Below are 21955 nucleotides of genomic sequence, written 5' to 3' on the forward strand. Positions count from 1 at the left end.
ATTTGGTCCCAGGCCCTCGCGTAGGTTTCAGGAAAAACAGACCATATTCTATGATTTTTCAGATGGTTTTAAACTGAACAAGCAAAAAGATGATAGAGAGAGATTAGAGAACATAGATAAGATGGTGCAAGGCTGCAAATACTTTTAAACACTAGATGAAGAAAGTGATATTCAAAACAAACATTGCTGAATCGGCAGCCAACGAAGATGTGCAAGATGGAGTCTAACATGAAGCCAGTAGTTTTGGCGTTCGCTGCTGTTCTTTGCAAAGGGAAATAGAAAAAGAAGGTAGCCATTGATAGAGGTTGCCATCAATGATGAGCCAGAGGGAATACGAGCGAGAAATGGTGAGAGTAGGAGGGTACAAGAAAAAGTGAGGGTGTGGGCAAAGGTGAACATTGGAGTAGATTGAAAGAGTGCAAGAGGGGATATCTTCAAGGGTGTCAGGGGGAGAGGGAGAGTAAGGGCGTGAGGAAGAAGGGAGCCAGGGGGAGAGGGAGAGTAAGGGCATGAGGAGGAAGGGTGCCAGGGGGAGAGTGAGGGCATGAGGAGGAAGAGTGCCAGGGTGAGAAGAAGAAGGGTGCAAAGGGGGAGAGGGCAAGTAAGAGCGTGAGGAGGAAGGGCGCCAGGGGAGAGTGAGAGTAAGGGTGTGAGGAGGAAGGGCGCCAGAGGGAGAGAGAGAGTGAGGGCGTGACGAGGAATGGTGCAAAGGGAGAGAGAGAAAGGGCATGAGGAGGAATGGTGTGAAGGGAGAGACTGTGAGAGAGAGTGACAGCACACAGTGAGAGAGAGTGACAGTCTACTTTAGGAGAGTGTGACAGCACACAGAGAAAGAGAGTGCTTAGAGAGAGTGTGACAGTGCACAGTGAGCGACAGCACACAGCAAGTGTAGCAGCACACAGAGAGGGATCACACAGAGAGACAGACAGTGCAGAGATAGAGCTAGTGTACAAGGAGAGAGTGTTACTGTGCAGAGAGTATATCACAGTAGAGGGAGTGTGATGGTGCACACAGAGACTGTGACAGCACAAACAGAGAGTATGACAGAGAGAGTGCGACAGCACACAGGAAAAGAGAGTGACAGCACAGAAAGAAAGACTGCACAAAGAGAGAGCATAGAGACAGACAGAACCCAGAGAAAGAAAGCGTGACAATGTGGAGTGAAAACAGAGAGAGAGAGAGAGAGAGAGAGAGAGAGAGACAACGCACACAGAGCCTGTATCAGCACCACAGAGCCTGAATGACAGCACAGAGAGTGAGTGATAGCACATTGAGTGAGTGACAGCACAGTAAGTGAGTGACAACACAGAGGGAATGAGCAGCAGCATAAACATGGACAGCAAACATAGTGGCACATACAGAGAGTGAGTGATAGTGGGGAAAGTAAGTTACAGTACAGCGAGAGAGTGACTGCGCAAAGTGACAGTGACACATACAGAAAGAGAGTGACGGCGCACAGAGATTAAGAGAATGACAATGCAGAGAGAGAGTGTGAAAGACTGGAGCGAGAGAGTGAGACAGAGCACAGAGAGAGAGAGTGACAGCTCACAGAGCCTGTGAGAGAGAATGACAGCATATAGAGACAGAGTGACAGCACACAGAGAGAAAGAGAGTGACATCACACACACACAGAAAGAGAGTGACATGGAGAGAGAGAGTTCTGCTACAATCACCCCGCTATACACAAGTCTCTGGTGCACTGAATGGGTGGTGGGACTATATATCTGCCTGTCAGATCAGGTGATAAGGGACTGAGGGAGGGCCACTGCAACAATAATTCAACTCTAGGTGATGGCATTGGGGGCCATGAAGAGGGGACACAGAGTGTACATGATTCGGTGCCTAAAATCTATAAAACTGCCCCATTGTCAGTGTGTCTTATATCATACGGTGTGGATCAGAGTGTAATCAGAGTATGATTACATATTTTGCCCAGGATCACAGACTTTGGGTAAACAGTGAAGCAGGGGTTTTAACCCACTCTGCAATGTAAGCACTTCACCAGACACACCTTTCAAGCTTTACTTTTTACAGATTTATAAGTTTTGGATTTCAACGCCAAAAATATTACTGTATGATAGTGCTTACTTGCAAAATACACGAATTGCAGCTACCTGGTAACATGTTAATATATGAAGAAACACGTTAAGCTAAAAGAATATCAGTGTGGCTCTATTTTTCACCTCCTGAAGGGAAAACTATAAGTCACAACTGCAAAATAATGAAAGCCCAAAACATCATCTATTTCAATCAATCAATCAATCAATCAATCAATCAAGTTTATTCAGAATGGAAACATCCATTAAACACAGAAACATCACATACGCATAAAAAGGACGACCAATAACCATGACATCACACTATAAAACACAGCATTACCATTATCAGGACATTTCGACGATAGAAATACAACCAATTAAGACCAAGTTTCTTAAAACAGTTAAAACAGTTGCTATTCACATGAAAACCCCTTTCTAAGGTACATAGCTCTTTTCGAATAAGACAAGAGAGCCCAGGTTGTCCGCACAGATTCAGTCGTAAGAAGGAATAGTAATGCTGGCCTATATAGGCAGATATTAGCGATCTTAACCACCTGCAAATGGTGGACCGTCTCACATCTCCATACGCCAGACAAAACAGTAGAAAATGCTTCAGGTCTTCCCTCGCCGCCCAACAGGCTGGGCAGCTAGGATCATTTGGAAAGCCAGACCACTTTTCTGTGTTTCCCCTTAACTGTAGGCAGTCAAAACGTGCCCATGTTATGAGACATTTTTTCTTCCTTATCGGGCCCAACAGAAGGCAGGGCTGGATCTCAGACAGCCAACTTATCAGGACGTGTTGACTGTCAGAGTAGATTGCGCATTCCATATTCCCCCTCTTTTCCTGTGCCCCCGATTCACAATCCGAATTACAAAAGACATACATGTAATTAAGGATGACATCGAAGTAACCATGGATGTCAAATCCCTATATACTGTCATACCTCAGATGGACTGCCTAAATGTTTTAGGGGATTTCCTTGACCAAGGGAATAGACCCCACCAGCACCAACCACCAACGGGATTCGTCCTAGAGTGCATTTGGTTGGCGATGACCGAAAATGTCTTCCTACACAAGCACCAGCTATATAAACAGGAGAGGGGTGTAAGCATGGGGGTGACATTTGCCCCTGATGTCACCAATTTATATATGGCCAACTATGAGGAGCAATACATTTCAGGGATCACAAATACCTTAGAACAACATTCAGTACATTGCCAGCATCTGATGGCCTGGCGTAGATATATAGATGACGTGTTCATCATTTGGAGGGGGTTGAGTGATTCACTCTTAGTGTTTCATGAATGGTTAAATACATGCAATGAGAACATCAGATTTGCCATGAAATTGAGTCACATAGAGTGAGTTTTCTAGACGTGATGATCAGGAATTCGACGGGCAGACTTGAGACAACATTATACAGAAAGCCCACAGACAAGAATACTTTATTACATTTTTCAAGTTTCCACCTGGTGGGTCTACGTCAAACTCTACCTTATGGCCAATTTTGGCGAATCCGCTGAAACCGCACTAAAAATGAGGATTTAAAAAAAAAAATGTATTACTTGTGTATAATCAAAAGAAAATACGTTTAACAAGAAGAAGAAGATGAGAGAACTTATCGGGAGAATGATCCTAAACGAGTCTCATAGTTACACTTTTTTTGTCACAAGCTTAATTGGAGCAGAAACCGTCACTGGGATTTGGCATCCGTTGGAACTGAAGAGCAGGCGTTTATTCTGACCTGCTAACGGTGCACAGTCCCGAATGAGGAATTTGTCAAACATGCAGACCAGCTAAAAGAAAGTTCATCTGCAAGAGGGTACCCCAGAGGGTACCCCAGAAAACTAGTAAGAGACCACCTGAAGAGGGCAATGTCCACAAGCAGAGAGGTCTGTTTGACCCCGGGTGAAAAGACCCAGACCGACAGGCTAGTATGTGTATCTACTTTTAATCCAATAAGTAGTGAAATAAAGAAGATCATTAACCGCATTGGGAACTTGGTAAAACAACCAGGGAGTCTTTCAAAGAAACCAATGTTCGCCTTCAAAAGAAGCCAAAATCTCAAATAAAAGCTGGTACACACATACAAGGAGAATGGAAGAGAGCAGTCAGTCTTAAACCAGTGGGTTTACCTCCTGTAACTGGCCATCACAAGTGCGGCAATTGTGCTGCATGCCCGATGACTTAAACAAAGCATACATTTAAGTACGAGACAACTAGCTGGCAACTAAAAAACTATACCAATTTTTTGACAAAAAATGTGAGCCATATCATCAAATGTCTGTGTGATCTGATGTATATTGGTAAAACCACCCGAGATGTGAGGCAGACGATATCGGAACATGGGTTATGTATACGTAACAGAGTGGCAGACAAACCTTTGGTGGACGATTTTGTGCGGCTGAATCATAAGGACACAGATTTAAAATGGTTTGTATTAAAATCCATCAAACCAGAAACTAGAGGCGGAGATGTGGCAACAATACTACATTGGATAGAATAGCGCTGGCTATACACTTTGGATACAGTTCTGCAAGGACTCAATGTATCCGTGGAGTGGAATAACCTTATCACAAAAGGATAAGGTGGAACACAAAGTGACAGTGACCCTACTCATGTGGTGGCAAAGGCATGGCCAGCAGAATATAACACTGAACAACAGGGTATGAAAAAGCTGGATGCATGAAAATGTACACACTGAACTATATATAAAGCCAAAAGTGGGATCAAGATATGAAAATTGGAGAGAACACGGAGTGGCCTTTTCTCTGTGAGAAATTAGCCAGGGACGTTCTCGGAAAACAAGAGTGAACGTCCCCACAATAATGGGTAGCTCCTCCATTATGAGAAAACAAATAAATATTATTCTTTAAACCTGGCAATTAATGAGAATATCAAGCGAGTCTGCTCCCCTACTTACCATGCATGACTGACCATAGGCCAATTTATACACTATATGCGACATGTGCCTTTGTTGACTATGATTCTTCAACAACCTTGTGGCTATATGAATAGTGCATCTGTTTTACAATTTGGCAACCTCAGACAATGTTGACATGTTACCATGCCAACCGATAGCTAACCATGACAAACTGAGTCCACTCAGTCTTTTTTTCCTGGATTGATGCTGCTGACTATAGAAAAACAACAAAACATGAATATAAATAACTTGTTCGTTGCTATGCCTAAAATAAAAAATAAAATTATTGACGGGCGAACATGGCTTGTCTCCTGTCCCCTTTCTCTTTTCATTGAACTTAGATAGGGAGGTGGCTAAGATGGATGCGCCCGTGTTTTGTTTGAGAACGCCGTGAATAGCGAGAAAACGAGTCAAGGTAAGGAAAAAAAGAAGTATTCCTGTGCTAAGATGAGGACGATGTATTTATATATTACAGGGCAGTACAGACTATAATGGGGTCGAAATAAGGGCTGGAAATGAGAAAACCCTTTGAACCACGAACATTACAGCATAACGCGAGCAGGAAACAATAAATGTTAAAACATCATTTATCATATGTGATCGTATCCAAGCTTTGAAAAGTGAATGTGCAACATAGATCTAGCAACTGAAATGTGAATATTCACACGCAGCAAAAGTAATGGATAGTAAACCAAGTTGGGGGCTTCCTCTTATACAATATACTGTCTAGGCTTGGTCACAGATGTACTAAACACACATTGAAAGTACAGAGTGAGGAAAAGGCAAATTAGAGAGAAAATAGCGAATGTTTGAACACTGAGAAATATAACATTGATGAGAGCTGCTTTGATTTGCAGCCTACAGGCACAATTGATGTCTGAAACACTGAGAATTAATCAGAGATAAAGAGGAACTGGAGGAAGGACGATATCCAATTAAAACAAAATAAAGAAACCCGAGACAAGTGAGGAGATGTCCCCCATGATAGTTGTATGGTCCTGAATATACTTACTGCAAACACCTAGAAGGATGTAAGAAAAACACCAGAATAGGTTTTCAAAAATGTAGAAAACTGTCTACTTTTGGTAGGGGATGCGAACTGACTCGATATGCCCTAGTGTGACAACAACTCCTTTGCAGCCACCACAGAACTGTAGCACCGGTATCGTTATTAACGGTACCAGTGCTACCACCATACCCATTCCCATTGAGCTCGATGGGGCTCAAATGGGAAGGGGGGAAAAATGTTTTCCCGCACCCAGAAAAGGGCAATTACCGGGTCCGGCAAGTTCGGAATGACCCGATAATTGCCCTTTTCTGGGTGCCAGAAAAAAATGAATACCCGCAGCAGCTGTACAGGCCCGTAATGAGGCCCATATCTAACCATGAGAGCCTGTGAAGGATTTAATCCACGACATCTACACGCCCTCCAAAAACTAAATGTGGAGGTGAGTGCAATGACTATAACTACGAGGAGTTCTTTTGACACAATAAAAGTGAATAAAATAATGAGGATGACAAGAATAGAAATGACAAGAGATTTCATTATTATGTTGTAGATGGTGTTGCTCACCCAAGTATATTTGAAGCAAGACACAATGAGTACTTTGCTTTGTGTCCTGATGAAGCTTGAAGCAACAAAGGGGCAAGACTGTTACTGATCACTGCAGACAACCAAAACCTGTGTCGACCTAGAACACTGTTTGTGATATTAATAGACAGACAATTACAACTGTAATGAAGTAAGGGTGAAATAATTTGCCAATTGACTGTGTTTGAGATGGTGATATATGAGGTGTCCCCTTGAGAACTAGATACGATAGGTTTCGTACATGAGAGTGCGAATATGAATGTGTGATGGGATAAATGTTTGTGAGCCAATACATTCTTTTGTATAATCAATGTATGTATGCATTTAGAGTAAACATAGTGTATTTTTGTACTTTTGTAATATATTGTTTTTTAGAACAAATAAGAGAGTAAGGGATGTTGTCATCCTCAATCCACTGGTAAACGCCATATTATACTCCCGATTCAGTGCCTGCTTATTAGCTGTCGATTGCATGGTGACAGCAATGTGCCAGGGGGGAAGAGGTCCTGAATATTACTGGTGCGCAGGGGCTCCTTCATGTATGCCAGCCAAGGGATTTTCTGTCAGCTTTCCTTGCCCATAATGTTCCTTTGATCATCTAATTACCTTCTCTGTACTTCACCATTTTCAGACACACAAAAAGAAGTTGTGTAATAAACATTAGTTATTGAGTTACTTATTGAGATTCGTAGTGACAAACCTGCATCTTGCTATGGAGGATGTTAAGAATATTTGACCATGGACATAAATCAGGCCTGTTATTTGCAGGTCAGGCGAGCAGGCATCCTGGGTGTAAATGAATGCTTAACCGGGGCTTTATTCTGTTACTCACTTTAAATGATTTTGTAGCAGACACAGATTTACAAGATAACTGCTGCTGATAACAAAATAAACTATCTGGAAATTCTATATGATTGACAGGGACCCCTTCTTGTTATTGAAGAACTGTGTCCATGACCCGAAAACAATACAATCCTGTTAAGTTTTCGAGAATGTTCCCAGGAGTGCGTCCCTTATGTCAGAGGAAATGTGGGGAGAGGGCCACTTATTGGCACATGTGCTGCTCCTGCAGCAGCGTGCAAAGGTCCTGGAAAGAGGTCCTGGGTTGGATAAGAGATCTGGAGGGTATCCAGAGGGAGCTGGATCCTATGCTGGTGCGTTTGGATTGTAGGGAGGGGAGTACGGATAGGTGACCCTGCCTTATATGGTGCACTTCACATTACTGGCAGCGAGGGTCTGCCTGACACTTGGATGGAAAAGGGAGACCCTGCCAAGTGAAAGGGAATGGCCCCTAAAGGCAGCAGAGATCTATGAAATGGAAAATACCATGGCCATGCTGCAGGGCATTCAGCCATGGAGAGAAATGTGATGGTTGCCGTTTACATGGAAGCACTGTTCAAGGACAGGGGGGAGCCCCCAGGGAGACAATGACCCTGCTGTGGGCTGAAATAATCTATGGGTGTCTGGACCACCTTTTTTCGATGGACCCCCTTTCTGTAATGAGATAAGAGGGAGGTGTGGAGTATGGCCGCAGGGCTCTGGCTGGGAGAGGGTTGTGCTCGCTTGTCAATGCATGATGGCTTACCAGGGAGAGTTATCCACACCAGGGGAGGGGGCATTAGCATAAGGGGTTACAATATGAGAAGCTTATGGAAGTTGTATGTTATTCTGTTTTTTAATAAGAAAGCTCAATAAACTTTCAGTTTAAAAAAGGGGGGCTTTATTCTGTTACTCACTTTAAATGATTTTGAAGCAGGCACAGATTTACAAGATAACTGCTGCTGATAACAAAAGAAACTATCCGGAAACTCTGTATGATTGACAGGGACTCCTTCTTGTTATTAAAGAACTGGGTCCATGACGAGAAAGCACTTCCCATGCCCCATAAAACCTGAAGGTTTAACCGGAGCAGGTATTGGTCGGTTATGAGATCAGGCAACGTGAACAACACTTGGGGCGTTTCCTGGAGCCCTGGTACCCACTCATCCCCACTCCCTGTGGACAGCACGAGGTAGCAGCTGACTGTGCCATCCTGTTGGTCTGCAGAACAGAAGTCCACATCCTCACCCACAACTGGAAGAAAAACACCAAGATTACAAATCCTCCACATTATGGCCATTGACCTACTTACCATTACAACCAAACTCTGGCAATGCACTGCAACTCGGGGTGGCCGCTTACTTGCCAAAGCCTAGTAAGACAGATGATCCTACACTTAACACAGAGACCAATTAGTCCCTGGATCCTCCACTGCTGCTGCGCAAGCAAACTAATTCTTCCTGTTTACAGACCAGCAGTGTCCCCAACACAGGAGGGCCTTTTTCTGACCGTAGCAGAGAATAAAAACTGTTTCTCATAGGCCTCCTTACCAAGGGAAAAGCTTTATGCCAACACCTGGTATTCAGAAGCAAACAGGCTGCCCTGCTCCAGAAATCCTGCCAACGACCTCACTCCAGACCTTGTAAGATGCAGCCACTTCTATAATAATTCCATTATTATTATTATTATTACTAATAATAATAATAATAATAATAATAATAATAACTAACAAGGAACAGTGTTGGCCAATATGATCGGCATAAAACACAAACCATCTGTGTCAGTCAGTAAATAGCCACAATGTTAAATTATGACAAACATTACGCTGCTTAAATCCTACAGTGCTGCCGGCGATCCTCCAGGAACCTCCCCGACGCATCCCTGCGCAGTCTCGACGCTGAACGCACCCTGGGTGCCTGATTACGCCTTCCGATTAGTCTACGGCTGTGGCTGCCCGCTCTCCCCACCCCACGGCTCCTGGGAGCATGGCTCGCTCATCCACCTGTGAGCACGGCGCTGCGGGCAGCAGTGGGGGAGGGGTGCCAAGCCACTGTGGCCGGCGGGGTTGCCCCCTTGCAGATCTCACCATCCCGCAGAAGACTGTCTTGGTCCGCCGGCCCGTCCGTGCTGGGCCGCGGCCCCCTGCATCGGCGGTGGCTGGGGGCTGGATGCCCCAGCGGACACTTACTTCTGGACCGCAACTGTCTCCCCGGCCTCTGCCTTGCCTGCCCCCCCGCCGCTCCTCTTCACAGACACAGTACTGGACTACGGCGAGGTATGGGGTGCCGGGGGGTGGGTGTTCCCTGCTCCGGCGGTCCCTGCGGCCACCCCAACTGCGGCCGCGGGCCTAGCAGCCCACCATCCTTCTCTCCCGCTATCGCTGCAGCGACTTGGCTTCTCTGCGGTGCGCGGGCTGGCACCGCTGCGGAGCTTTGCACCGGTGCTTCTCCCCAACCCTGCCTGGATTGTGCCTACCCACACGGCACCATTATCCTCCTGCTGGTACCCCACGCCCCCTTGGATTCTGACTGGGAGACCCCACTCATAATATCTGTCGGATCCTGACCCTGAGCTGGGCGACCCACTGCAAAATACCCTGCTTTCAGCTCCACTCCTATGCCACGGACAATTGGCTCTCCTCGTAACGGTGCTAATACGCACCGGAGCTAATTTGGGGAGCCTCACCGGCCGCTTTGCCATTTACCATCTAGGTGCTCTCCCCAGTGCACTCGGCCCACACTGGCAACTTACCAATAATGCCCTGCTGAACACCCTTATCCTCCTGCTTCAGGAACATTGGCTTCCCGCCTCCCCACAGTGATGCAGCTATATTAAGTCACTGACTTATGTGCCCTCATTGCTCCTAAGTACAGGACATTGTAACTTGCAGTACTGCTTTCACCGGACTCCTGCCACCCCATCTGTACTGAGCTACGATCTGTGGTCCCACTCTCTGCCCCACACCTGCACTAGCTGTGCGCACGCCACACGCCCTATGACCTAGGGGTTGGGGCCCACGTTGGCACCTGGTTCACCTTGCTCATAGCTCCCGCTCAGAGGTTGGAGCGCTTCACCTTAGGCTCCGCTGTGCCGTCTCACGAACCACCCTTCCACCAGAAACCCGTGCTACATCTTCCTGCACTGCATCACAGGACCGAGGTTCCTGTGTTAACATCACGTCTGGACTCCCCTTCGACCCCCGTGCTGTGCGCCTTGGTGTAACTTCCCTAGCACTGCCTCCAGCGTCCCTAACCGCTGTCCTTGCCTTGCCCCCCCCGGGGCACTCGGTGGGGTGGTGGTTTGAGGGCCGGCCGCTGCATCCTAATAGGGCCCTGGGAGCCAGACTCAGCCTGTCACCATAACCAAGGGAGCCGGGGCTAGCAAGAAGCAAAGCTCACTAAATATGTTTGCCAAGACACCCTCCAAGCCACTGATCGACCCTCCTGAGGAATCGCTGACCGCCACAGCATCCTCAACCCCTGATGACTCGCAGAAAATGCTAGAGTATATGCGTGAGGGCTTCACTACACTGCACACCAAATTAGACGATATGAATGGGACCATCTCATCCATAAAGGCCCATATCGAAAGAACTGACAGTAGGGTTGCTGAGATCGAAACGAGGGCTGGCACCGCAGAGGACGACCTGGGATCCTTACGCGCCGTGGTGACCACTTTGATCAGCCGGGTCTCGATGGTCGAGCAGAAAAATGACGACCTCGAATCCCGCTCTAGGATCAATAACCTCTGCATCATCGGCATACCAGAGGACAACATCAGGGAGCCCATGGAGGATTACGTGGAACACACCCTTCTAACACTCCTTGATAACCCCAAGCTTTTGGCACAATTTGCAATGGAAAGAGCTCATCTCTCCCTGACCGCGAGACCCAGGCTGGGTGCCCCGCCCCGTCCCATCATAGCCAGAATCCTAAATTTCTGTGACCGTGATGTCCTGCTCCGTGCGGCCAGGACCAAGGGAGAGCTACATCTTGGGGTGGCGAGGATACACCTGTACCCTGATCACTCCGTGGCTGTGCAACAAGAGCGTAAGACCTTCCTTGCGGTCAAAAAGAGACTTCGGGACTTAGGAGTCAAGTACTCCATGCTCTTGCCTGCTAAACTAAGGATCGAACACTCCAATCAGACATTCTTTTTCACCATCCCAGAAGAGGCTTCGAAATTTATAGACAAACACATTCCTGGCTTACCTAAACATTGTTAATACAAGTTTCATATGTTTCAATGGCTATCATTGTACCTAGCCACGTGTGGGACCGCCATGGCGCTTCCCCCTCCACAATGGCCACTTGTTCACCGTAGTTCATTGGTTGTTAATTTTGATAATGTTGCTCCATCACTCCTCTGCGTAAGTGGCCTCCACGCCACACTGTTGCATTATATGTGGTAACACCTGTTTTTTGTCGGGCCCCCAGCTTGGCACCACCCGGCATAGCAGCCTAACCGCTCCTGTGATTATACCCCGGGATCCTGACTCGCCCATGCTGGGACCACACCCAACTCTTGCGATGATGTGTTGAGGCACATGACCACATCCCCGTGCTTCCATTGGTCCTTTACCTGAAGACCTGGGCCCCGCTGTAACCCGCACCCATTCTAACTACTCTGCTTCATCCTATTGTGTAGCATAACTCTCCTAATGCTCTTCCCAGTCCGGCGCGCCACCGCCCGGCTGCTAACAGACCCCCAGGAGCTGATGCCTAAAAGTTTGTGTTTGTTTTGGTTTTGTTTGGGTTTCCTCCCTCTGATTGGGGGAGGGATGTGGGTGGTGGTTGGGGAAGGGATGTTATGGTTTAAAAAAGTCTTGACAGCCTCCGGAGGCACCACATGGACCGCACCCAAACACTTGGTATACGTAGATATGCGCTCGCATGCATCCAGAGTATACATCTTTCATTTACCGGAAATCCACTTTTACTTATTCCACCATTACCCCCTGAAATATGGCTGACAATAACCTTACCTTTATGAGCTGGAACATCAGGGGTTTATGCAATTACAAAAAGATGCAACGAATTCAGCTCCACGTCAAACGCCACAGGGTAAAGATCTTATGTTTACAGGAAACCCACGCTTGCTCGGAGCAATGTGAATGATTCGCCAGGCAGTGGGGTCCCCAGAGGTATTATACTAATTATTCCACTCAGAGCCGTGGCGCCCTCACTTTAATACACAAAAGTCTGAAGTTCACTTGTCACCACTCCCACATAGATCCATTTGGAAGGTTTGTGTTAATCACTGATATATTACAGCATCAGGAGATAGTCATCCTGAATATATATGGTCCCAACATCGACGACCCTGACTTCTACCTCCACCAGGCCACTCTACTTGAGAGCTACCCCCTGATTCCTATCTTACGGGGCGGGGACTTCAATACGATACTAGATGTCACCCTTGATAGGTCGGGTTCTAGGCCTCGCCAACTGTCTAGGGCAGCATATACTGTCCTCACCATGCTTCCCCGTCTGGCGCTGGTGGATGCCTGGCGTCTGATGAATCCCGAAGGCCCTACATACTCCTTTTACTCTTCAGTGCATGATTCTCACTCTAGAATAGATAGATGGCTCATCACAGACATTCTGGTCAGATGTAAATCTCACCTGGCCATTCTCCCCAGGACACTATCGGACCATTCACCGGTACTCATCTCCTTAAACTGGGGATTGGACACCAATAAAACCAGACAGTGGAGGATGAGTTCCCATGCACTTCTTGACCAGGTTTTCGCTTCTGAGCTTGAATCCTCCGGCGAGGAATATTTTGAGATCAACACAAATTCTGTCTCCACACAAGCTGTACTCTGGGAATCCTTCAAGGCACACACGAGAGGGGTCACCATCTCCAAAAGCAGTGGCATCCTGAAGGGCATCCGTGCCAACATTGCTACCAGCGAATCAGCCCTGGCCATCTATGAATCCCAATACGCTGTAGATCACTCTCTGGCTACCCTAGCGGCGCTGGGTTCTGAGCTGGACAGGTTCCGTGGCCTTGCCGAGTGCGAGGTTAAGTTCCTGGACTCCCCTTGATCAGCGAGGAAATACGGGGAAGGAGAACGGCCCGGCCGGATGCTGGCTAGACTGCTGCACCGTGAACTTGGTGCCCCCAACATACCGGCCATTACTAGGCCAGATGGCACACTCGCCACCTCCCCCCAAGACATCAATTCCGAGTTCCTCTCATTCTACACCTCCCTGTATTCGGAGGCGGACGGATCCCAGATCCCCAAAATCGAATCCTACTTAGAGAATCTTCCCCTATCAGTCCTGTCAGCCTACGCCAGCGGCTTCCTTGAGAGGCCCTTCACCCTAGAGGAACTTGTAGAGGCCATCGAGTCACTGACACCCAGGAAGGCCCCCGGCCCAGATGGGCTCCCGATGGACTTCTATAAACTATACAAGTCCCAACTAGCGCCGCACCTACTGGCCCTATGGGAAGAATCGTGCGACAAGGGCATACTTCCACCGTCCCTCCGGGAGGCACTGATTACAGTGCTCCTCAAACCTGGTAAGCCCCCTACACAGTGCAGCTCATACCGACCACTCTCGCTGATTAATAGCAATATTAAAACATTTGCCAAACTACTAGCCAACTGCTTAGCCCCGTACATGCCCCACATTATCCACCCAGACCAGGCCGGTTTCGTCCCCGGCAGGTCCACGTCCCTAAATTTAAGGAGGCTCTTCAATGTAATCAGCAGAATCGACCCGGCCACGCAGGCGGTTGCAGCTACGTTGGATATGCAGAAGGCATTTGACTCGGTCTTGTGGAAATACCTATGGTGAGTTCTCGAGAAATGCAAATTTGGCCCCAACTTCCAAACCTGGATAAAGCTCCTTTACACCGCTCCGTCGGGCAAAGTCCGCACGAAAGACAGCTGCTCCCCCTCTTCCAGATATCTAGAGGCACACGTCAAGGATGCCCCTTTCCCCCACTCATTTTCGCCTTAGCCATGGAGCCCTTCCCTGACATGATTCGGCAATCACGCTCACACAGGGGTCTGCGCACATCCGGCCAAACCGATATAGTTTGCCTCTACGTGGACGATGCCCTGCTGTATGTTCGCTCCCATGAAATCAACCTTGCCCCCATACTAACAGACGTGGCCCGTTTTGGGGACATTTCTGGCTTGATGGTAAACTGTTCCAAATCTACATTGTTCACACTCACAGACTCAACTCAACCCCCCACCAATCTACATGGGTTCAACTGGTCTCCGTCTAGCGTCACCTACCTGGGTGTGGTGGTCTCCCGGCACACGTCACAGCTACGTGATGACAACTACCAGAGTTACCTAACTAACCTGAGTGCCAAAACCTCCAGCTGGACTAGACTCCCCCTCTCACTAGCAGGCAGAACCGGAATTCTTAAAATGATTGTATTACCTCAATTACTGTACTGATTCACCAATCTGCCTCTGTGGCCCGGGGATGCTTTTTTCCAGACACTGCGCTGTATATGTAACACCTTCCTCTGGCACTCTGGGGCGTCCACCTCAATTTATCAACACTGACCACCCCTAAGGCATTGGGCGGATTCAGCGCACCCGATTTCATCAGATACTGGGTGGTGGCCCAATCACAGTTTGCTGCATGCTGGTTCAACACCATTGATCCCCCCCACATGGTCGCCTCGAGAAACTAACGGTCTGTGACCGAGTGATCTGATGCCTGGTCCTCAAGCCAATCCCCCCGACTCAAACTCTGCGAACCCTGTAGCTAGTATTTCCTTGGCTTTGACCAAACATGGTCGGCACACCCCACCCATTTCACGTTGACCTGCCATTATGGAACTTCCTCCCAGATGTCCCACATATTCCACATTCAGTGATCACTCATTGGGCCGCTGCTGGCTTTTTGACACTCCACGATGCCTTTGAACAAGGAAGCTTTGTCGAATGGTCTGATCTCCCTCTCTCACTCAGACGTAGACCCTCGGTGTGGCTACAATACTCTTCACTCCGCGAACATATCAAGTCCAGATATCCAGACTTCCCCGCCTTGCCCCCTGATGAACCTACAGTGGTGGAGCTTTGCTCCTTTCTTTCCTTCAGAGGCAAGGTGTCTATACTTTACTCCTTATTACAGACTAGAGCGGCCCCCCACTTCACTGAGCTGAGGCGCAGATGGGAGGAGGACCTTGGTTCTGAGATCACCGATGAGAGGTGGTCTCGGATGTGTGCTCATACCCACAAAGTGTCCTACAACACCAAATTTAAACTCATTCAGTTCAATATCCTACACTGGTACCATCATACACCTATGAGACTCCATTGCATGTTCTGCACCATCCATCCCTCCTGCCCCAGGTGCGGCGTGGATGAAGCCTCCTATATACACATGTTATGGCACTATCCCCGGCTGACCCAATTTTGGCTAGACATTTGCTCCACACTCTCTGACATTCTGGAACACTCGATCACCCCCACCCCACTGCACTGCTTGTTCCACGACCTTCCTCAGTTACACTGCGATTCTAAGAAACTAGCAGGTCTCTGCATGCTATTGGCAGTGCGCTGCATATTACTCTGTTGGCTCCGCCCTAGAGCGCCTACCTATACGCAATGGCTCAGGTCAGTCACATGGGCTCACGACACGGAGCAGTCCTGGAACTCAATGCAGCATTCACACTCTAGGCCAAGGGACATCTGGCCGAAATTCCGAGACTATATGTCTGCCATGGCCTCACCATCAACTCCCCCCCCTACTTCCAAGGGGGACTCCCCATAGATGTCGACCAATTTGGTGCAGGTATCAATACTTTGTATTTGGTCTTTTATCAATACGCTTTATTCCACTCAAAATGTACTGTTTATTATCCATATTGTTCGTTCCTAAGGCTGGTGCCATGTTGCTCCCCTTGTTCTCTGTTGTGCTGTCAAGTCAAAAAAAAATAATTATGACAAACATATAAAAGCACTCAGGTTGTATCGGAGGAAATCCTAAGCATTCATTCAAACAGAAAAAAATGTAAGAAATTAAATAACGAGACCTCTAGAGGGCGCAGAGACGATGGCTGCGTGAACTGCAATCTCCATTATGGAATGGTGCTGTAAATAGTGCTTTGTCACACCCCTGAGAACCGAAATCAGATACCTTTGGAGGTGGCTGATTCTCGATAGCCCAATGCATCCCCAGAAATGCGTCATTATTTTGCAAATAATTCCAAGAGGATTAGGAAGATGAGACACCCGTGGCGGAAGGAGACACGGGGGATGACAAACCCCTTCCAAAACATCCTAAGGACCCTCCACCAAAGGCACCAGATGAAGATACCAGTGACCAGCCTGGCCGGCCACAACGAAGCATACGCAGGCCGTCCCGCCACATGGAACAGATGTAGGCCACAAACTCTCGTGATAAGTAAGGTGGGGTGTTGGAGGCTAATGGGACACTGTCCCCTTAAGGGAAAGGAACAAGAGACTGGGGGAGGGACTAAGAGAGGAGAAGGGAAGGGGAAGGAACGCAAGTGGGGAAGAGAGTTAATGTGAAGAAATAAACGCAGTCAGACGTGCATTCAGTGTTCGTGTTTTAATTGGTATCAGGCCCCCATGTGGGACGCAACAGTTCCAGCAAAAACAGACCGTAGTAAATGATTTTTCAGAGGTTTTTAAACTGAACAAGAGAAGAACAGGAACGGATGTCAAGAGGAAAAGATGATAGAGAGAGATTAGAGGAAAACTAACATTTGAACACCGCAGTGCAATTCAAAGAACACCTAGATTTGACATTCAGAAAAGGTGAAAACATCATAGTAACTTGGCACAGACTATTTGTGAAAAAACTCAATTACTCAACTTTGAGATCATGTTACATAATCAATGGGAATGGAGTTTTGAATATATTGAAACAAATAAAGACATTTGACAATAATTGTGATTACAAATGTTTTCTTATGATCAGAGTATGTACTACATAAGAATGTTAGAAATGTGTAATTATCACTATAAATCAACCCTTTGAAGTAATATCTCCCATATATCATTTTTCTATGTGTTTGACTTTTTGAGATATTTACTTATTTTTATAGAAACATAGCGCGCGTGTTTATACTTTCCTTTTTGGAAAATGTATCTAGCCTCACAAATAGAAATTAACAGTCTTCAAAAGCTATATAAGAAGTGACCAACTCACACCACTACTACAGCCCAGTAGCCCTGATGGCTTGGGCCCTACCTCTCCTATGCATCCTGCTACAATACATCTAGAAAGGGTGACACTGGTCTAGTGGGACCAGTGAGCCCAACAACATTACACAACATGGCAAATGGCTCAAATGGGTACAAACACATTGTTATCCCAGAAGAAAAAATGAAAGCTCTTATGTCACATTAAAACAAAAGCAAAAGCAAAAGCAAAAAATATAGTGCCCCATCAACTATTCACAAAAAATAACTACAAAAAGGTACATTAAAACAAGAAGTTGCTGAACAAGGGAAATTAAACCGTAAAAGGCTGGGCCTGTGAAGGCCCTCAATATGGTCCAGGTAGTCTTCTGTTTTCCAGAAGTTCCCATGTATCTTCTCAGCGAGCGCCTGAAGGGTGTGATGGTGGAGAAGGGCTTGGCAGGTTGGTGCCTGGTGAGCTTCTCATTATCCTTAACGGTGGGTCACTGCAAGCTGCCGTCTCTCTTTTTTTAAGACATTGTTTTAGTTAATTCATCAACTTTTTCAATAGGAACAGTCACTTCAAGATATCATATTACGACTATTTAAATGAACGTTTGGACTAGCAAACAGATAATGAAAGAGTAGCAAGTTGTTTCAGTTGTTAGCATCAATTGGTCATCGTAAGAACTCAACTTATAAACAGTAACTATTATTTAAAGTGCTGACGTGCAGGTTTTGTTACTTAAAAACAAAATGCTAAAACATGGTAAAACAATGCAAGTTATGTTAGTTCATAAAAGTGATTGCATGTTCATAAAACACAGTTTCGATGACATTGATAGCATTCTGCTTAAATTGTTAGTTCGTAAGCTAAATAACCATATAAATACTTAATGTAAAAAAAGGTAATGATCACATTTACTCTAAAGGACTTAGACGAGAAAATCAAGCAGAGAATGAGGGAGAAACAAATTGTGTCACTTGTTGTAATTTAATAATCATAGTAAAAACTGTGCTCACAATTGGTAGATGGTATTAAAAACAGTGTAACACCAAAATGGAAGTAAAAGTTACAATGTCTGAATGGACAATGGTTACACTTCTGTAATGTCACGAGACTGCAATTACTTTATTTGCCTTGCTGGGTGTTTATTTAGGCATGATTTATGGCTTTTAGAAATCAGACCGTGGCAATATTCAGTGAAGTTTTGGTTGAATTGAACACTGCATGTCATAATTGGGTTTTCATTGTGAGCATCAAGTGCTTGAAAAAATGTGTTAAAGTACTGCTTCCTCATACCTAACAGAGCAGGGCATTCTGTTATTAGGTGTTCCATTGTCTCATTAGTTGCTTGGCCTTGACAAAATCTTCAGTTTAAGTCAAGGTCCTCTGATTTCTTAAAAATTGCTATTTTAACTTTTGTCAAACAGAGATTTAAGCGGAAGCGGAGGATTGTATCTGCGTAGGATCAATCAGGAAATTTGATAAACTACTGTTGTATTTCATCCATAGGTTTTATCATAAAAGCTCCCACTTTAAAAGCTGAATAGGTGTTGCAACTTTCCCAATTGTTTATCCCGTTCCATTGTCTAAGTTTAATTTTTGCTTTTACTGGAGGTTCAGGTAATAAATCTAGCAAAATATCAGCCTTTTGTAGTTATTCAAGACAAACTTTTCCCATGATTTAAGCGGATTGGACGATGTGGATTTCATAAGAGATTTAAGAACAGGAAATAGATTGTGGTATAAATTGGAGGTTCAAAGACATTTCCTGTATGTTGCAAGCATTTGCCACATGAGCATTGTTGAGTGTGCAGTAAGGACTAATTCAAACCTAATAATTGATAGTGGGGTATTCTGGGCAGACAGGTGAAACCGTTTCCCACAAGATGCCTTCTATAGTATCCCATTTTACTGCTTCAGCAGTGGCTTTAGTCTGGCTGCCATAGGTAATTATCGGATTCACTTTATGCTTATAGAATAATATTATTAGTGATATTGAAAATGGACTGTACTGCCGATGTAACTCTTTACCATGTGTTCCTAGGAATTTCATTCTATTTGCAATTTCAGATTTGAATGGTTGATCTTTAGTGTGTGAATTGATATTCACCCCTAGGTATTTGTATTGATGAATTTGCCAGAGTGAAGCTCTTGAAAGAAGTCAGTTAAATTTAAAGCCTTTTTTAGGAAGATGGTGATGGAAGATTAGTACGCTGGATTTATTAGTATTTAGAGTAAGGTTATTAAGGTCAGCATAATTGGAAAGGGCCATTAGTTTTCGTTGCAGTCCAATGATGGTTCTGTCCAGAATCACCAAATCGTCAGCATAGAGGAGGTATGGTATCTCTTTTAGACCTAATTGCGGCAGGAATGAACGTACGGCTTTAAAAATATAATGAATTTCATTAACAAAAAAATGAAAAAGGATTGATGCTAGTGGACAACCTTGTTTGAGGCCTGTGTTTGTCTGTATGGGGCTTGATAAAAGTTAATTGGCTAGTAAGTTTAATTTTAATTGAAGTATTAGAGTAACACAGGTGAATTAAAAATATAATGTAAGCTGGACAGTTTGCCTTAAAAGGTTTTCTCCATAAAATGTAACGTCGGACAGCATCAAATGCCTGCTTAAAATCAATTAAAGCTAAAAACACGGGTTGCCTAGATTGTATTGCTTGTTTTTTTAAGGCAGAAATTATGGTTAAATATAACACCCTGCCAATGCCTGGGACAAAACCAGACTAATGTATGTTGAGCTGTTTGGTGATAGTCAACGATCATAGGAAGTCCCGAAGTACTAAACAAGCTAAAGTTTTGCCTGGGATGTCTAAAAGCACAATTGGTCTATAGTTAATTGGGTCATTCCTATCACCTTAATTGAATATAGGAATGATGATTGCCTCTTTTGCAGGAGGGTGGACATGTGCCAGTACGTATTACTTTAAAAAAAAAATGATTCATGAGTGGTGGCCCATGCTTCTGGATGCGCTTTAAGAATCGCATTTGTGAGGGTATCAGGTCCAGGAGCTCTGGACATATAAAGCTTTTTTATAAAGATCAAGATGTCCAATGTATCGAATACAAAATTGGTCAAGTCTGGAATACAGGGGAAGAAAGGGGTTGTGGAGCTAGTTTTTTTTTTATAGCAGAGTTTAAAACTGCTCCTTCCACTTAGTTTCCCTTACTGTATTCAACCGAAATGTCTTATGCGCCTTATTGGATCAGTTGTTTATCATTTGCCATACATCGCCTATAGATTTATTCACCAATGCATTGAACATTTTTTTGGCTTCATCTTGTCTTTGAATTGATAATAGTTGTTTAATTTTGTTTCTGTATTTATTTCTTAGCGCACGTCTCTCTTTGGGCTGGGTTAGAGGAGAGAGCTAGCACATTGCACGTCATAATTCTTTCTTTAGATTGTCATTCGAAGTGTGAAAGTTATACTTGTGTTTAAAAATGGGTCATGAAATATGTTGGATGGACTGCGTGATGATTTGAAAATGAGCAGTATAATAGAGTTGATCAGGGGCTCGAGTCATCCTTTGGGTTAAGTCTGCTATAAGTCGGGGATTCCAATGCAGGCGATTCCGACTGTTGTTGAGTGTGAGGATTGGGGTGAAGTAGTGCATATCTGCAACTATGTGCGCAGTCCAGTGGATTTCAACGATTTGGTGATCTCTAACATCATTTGGTGTGACACAAAATTAGGCTATGTGTTTATTTGCATTTGCCGAAATGTAGGCATAGTCTAGAACAGATGTGCTTGATCCTATACACCATGTATAAGCAAGGGGGGGAGGGCAATCCTCAGCACATGAGCTGTTTAACATAATGACATTTCTGATTTCCATTAACGAAATCCCCTTTTCAGCTCGGGTATTTGATTTGTTGATGGGTGAGGAGAGGCAATTCATATTAAAATCCCCTGCAATGATTGTGGTTTGGATTGAATGCGATCTAACGTTTCATATATATTATCCATTAAATGAACTGCATTAAGCGCTAGTGGGCTCCAATATGTTTAATATGACGGTTGCAGGATATAGTGGATGGATGCATGGATTTGTAGAATGCCTTGCTTCAAGATGGAGCTGTGAGTCATTCCTGGCAGCTGTTAGGAGGCCTGCTGTCAGCCGACCTCTAGCAGCTTTAGTTGCTGAGATGGGAACAATTTGGTGATCAGGCCATATTGGTGTTAACATCAGCCATATCTCTTGAAGAAGTACTATATCACTTATTTAGAGTGCGGGGGGGATTTTTGTTATTAAATACGTTTAACCCCTTGTGTTCCAGGATCCCATTATGGAGGCACGCTTTGTGGATAATTGAGTGAGCTAATGAAAGGATGAATTGCTCTGGACAGAATTTGCTTGTGTGACCCATGTCCATTTAGATTGAGGAGGGGATCACAGGGCTGTGGGCTGACGGGTTAGTTGGGGATCCCTTCCG

This window comes from Ambystoma mexicanum, unplaced genomic scaffold, assembly GCF_040938575.1.
Source record: "Ambystoma mexicanum isolate Mex_15411 unplaced genomic scaffold, UKY_AmexF1_1 Mex_scaf41, whole genome shotgun sequence".
NCBI classification, from domain to species: Eukaryota; Metazoa; Chordata; class Amphibia; order Caudata; family Ambystomatidae; genus Ambystoma; species Ambystoma mexicanum.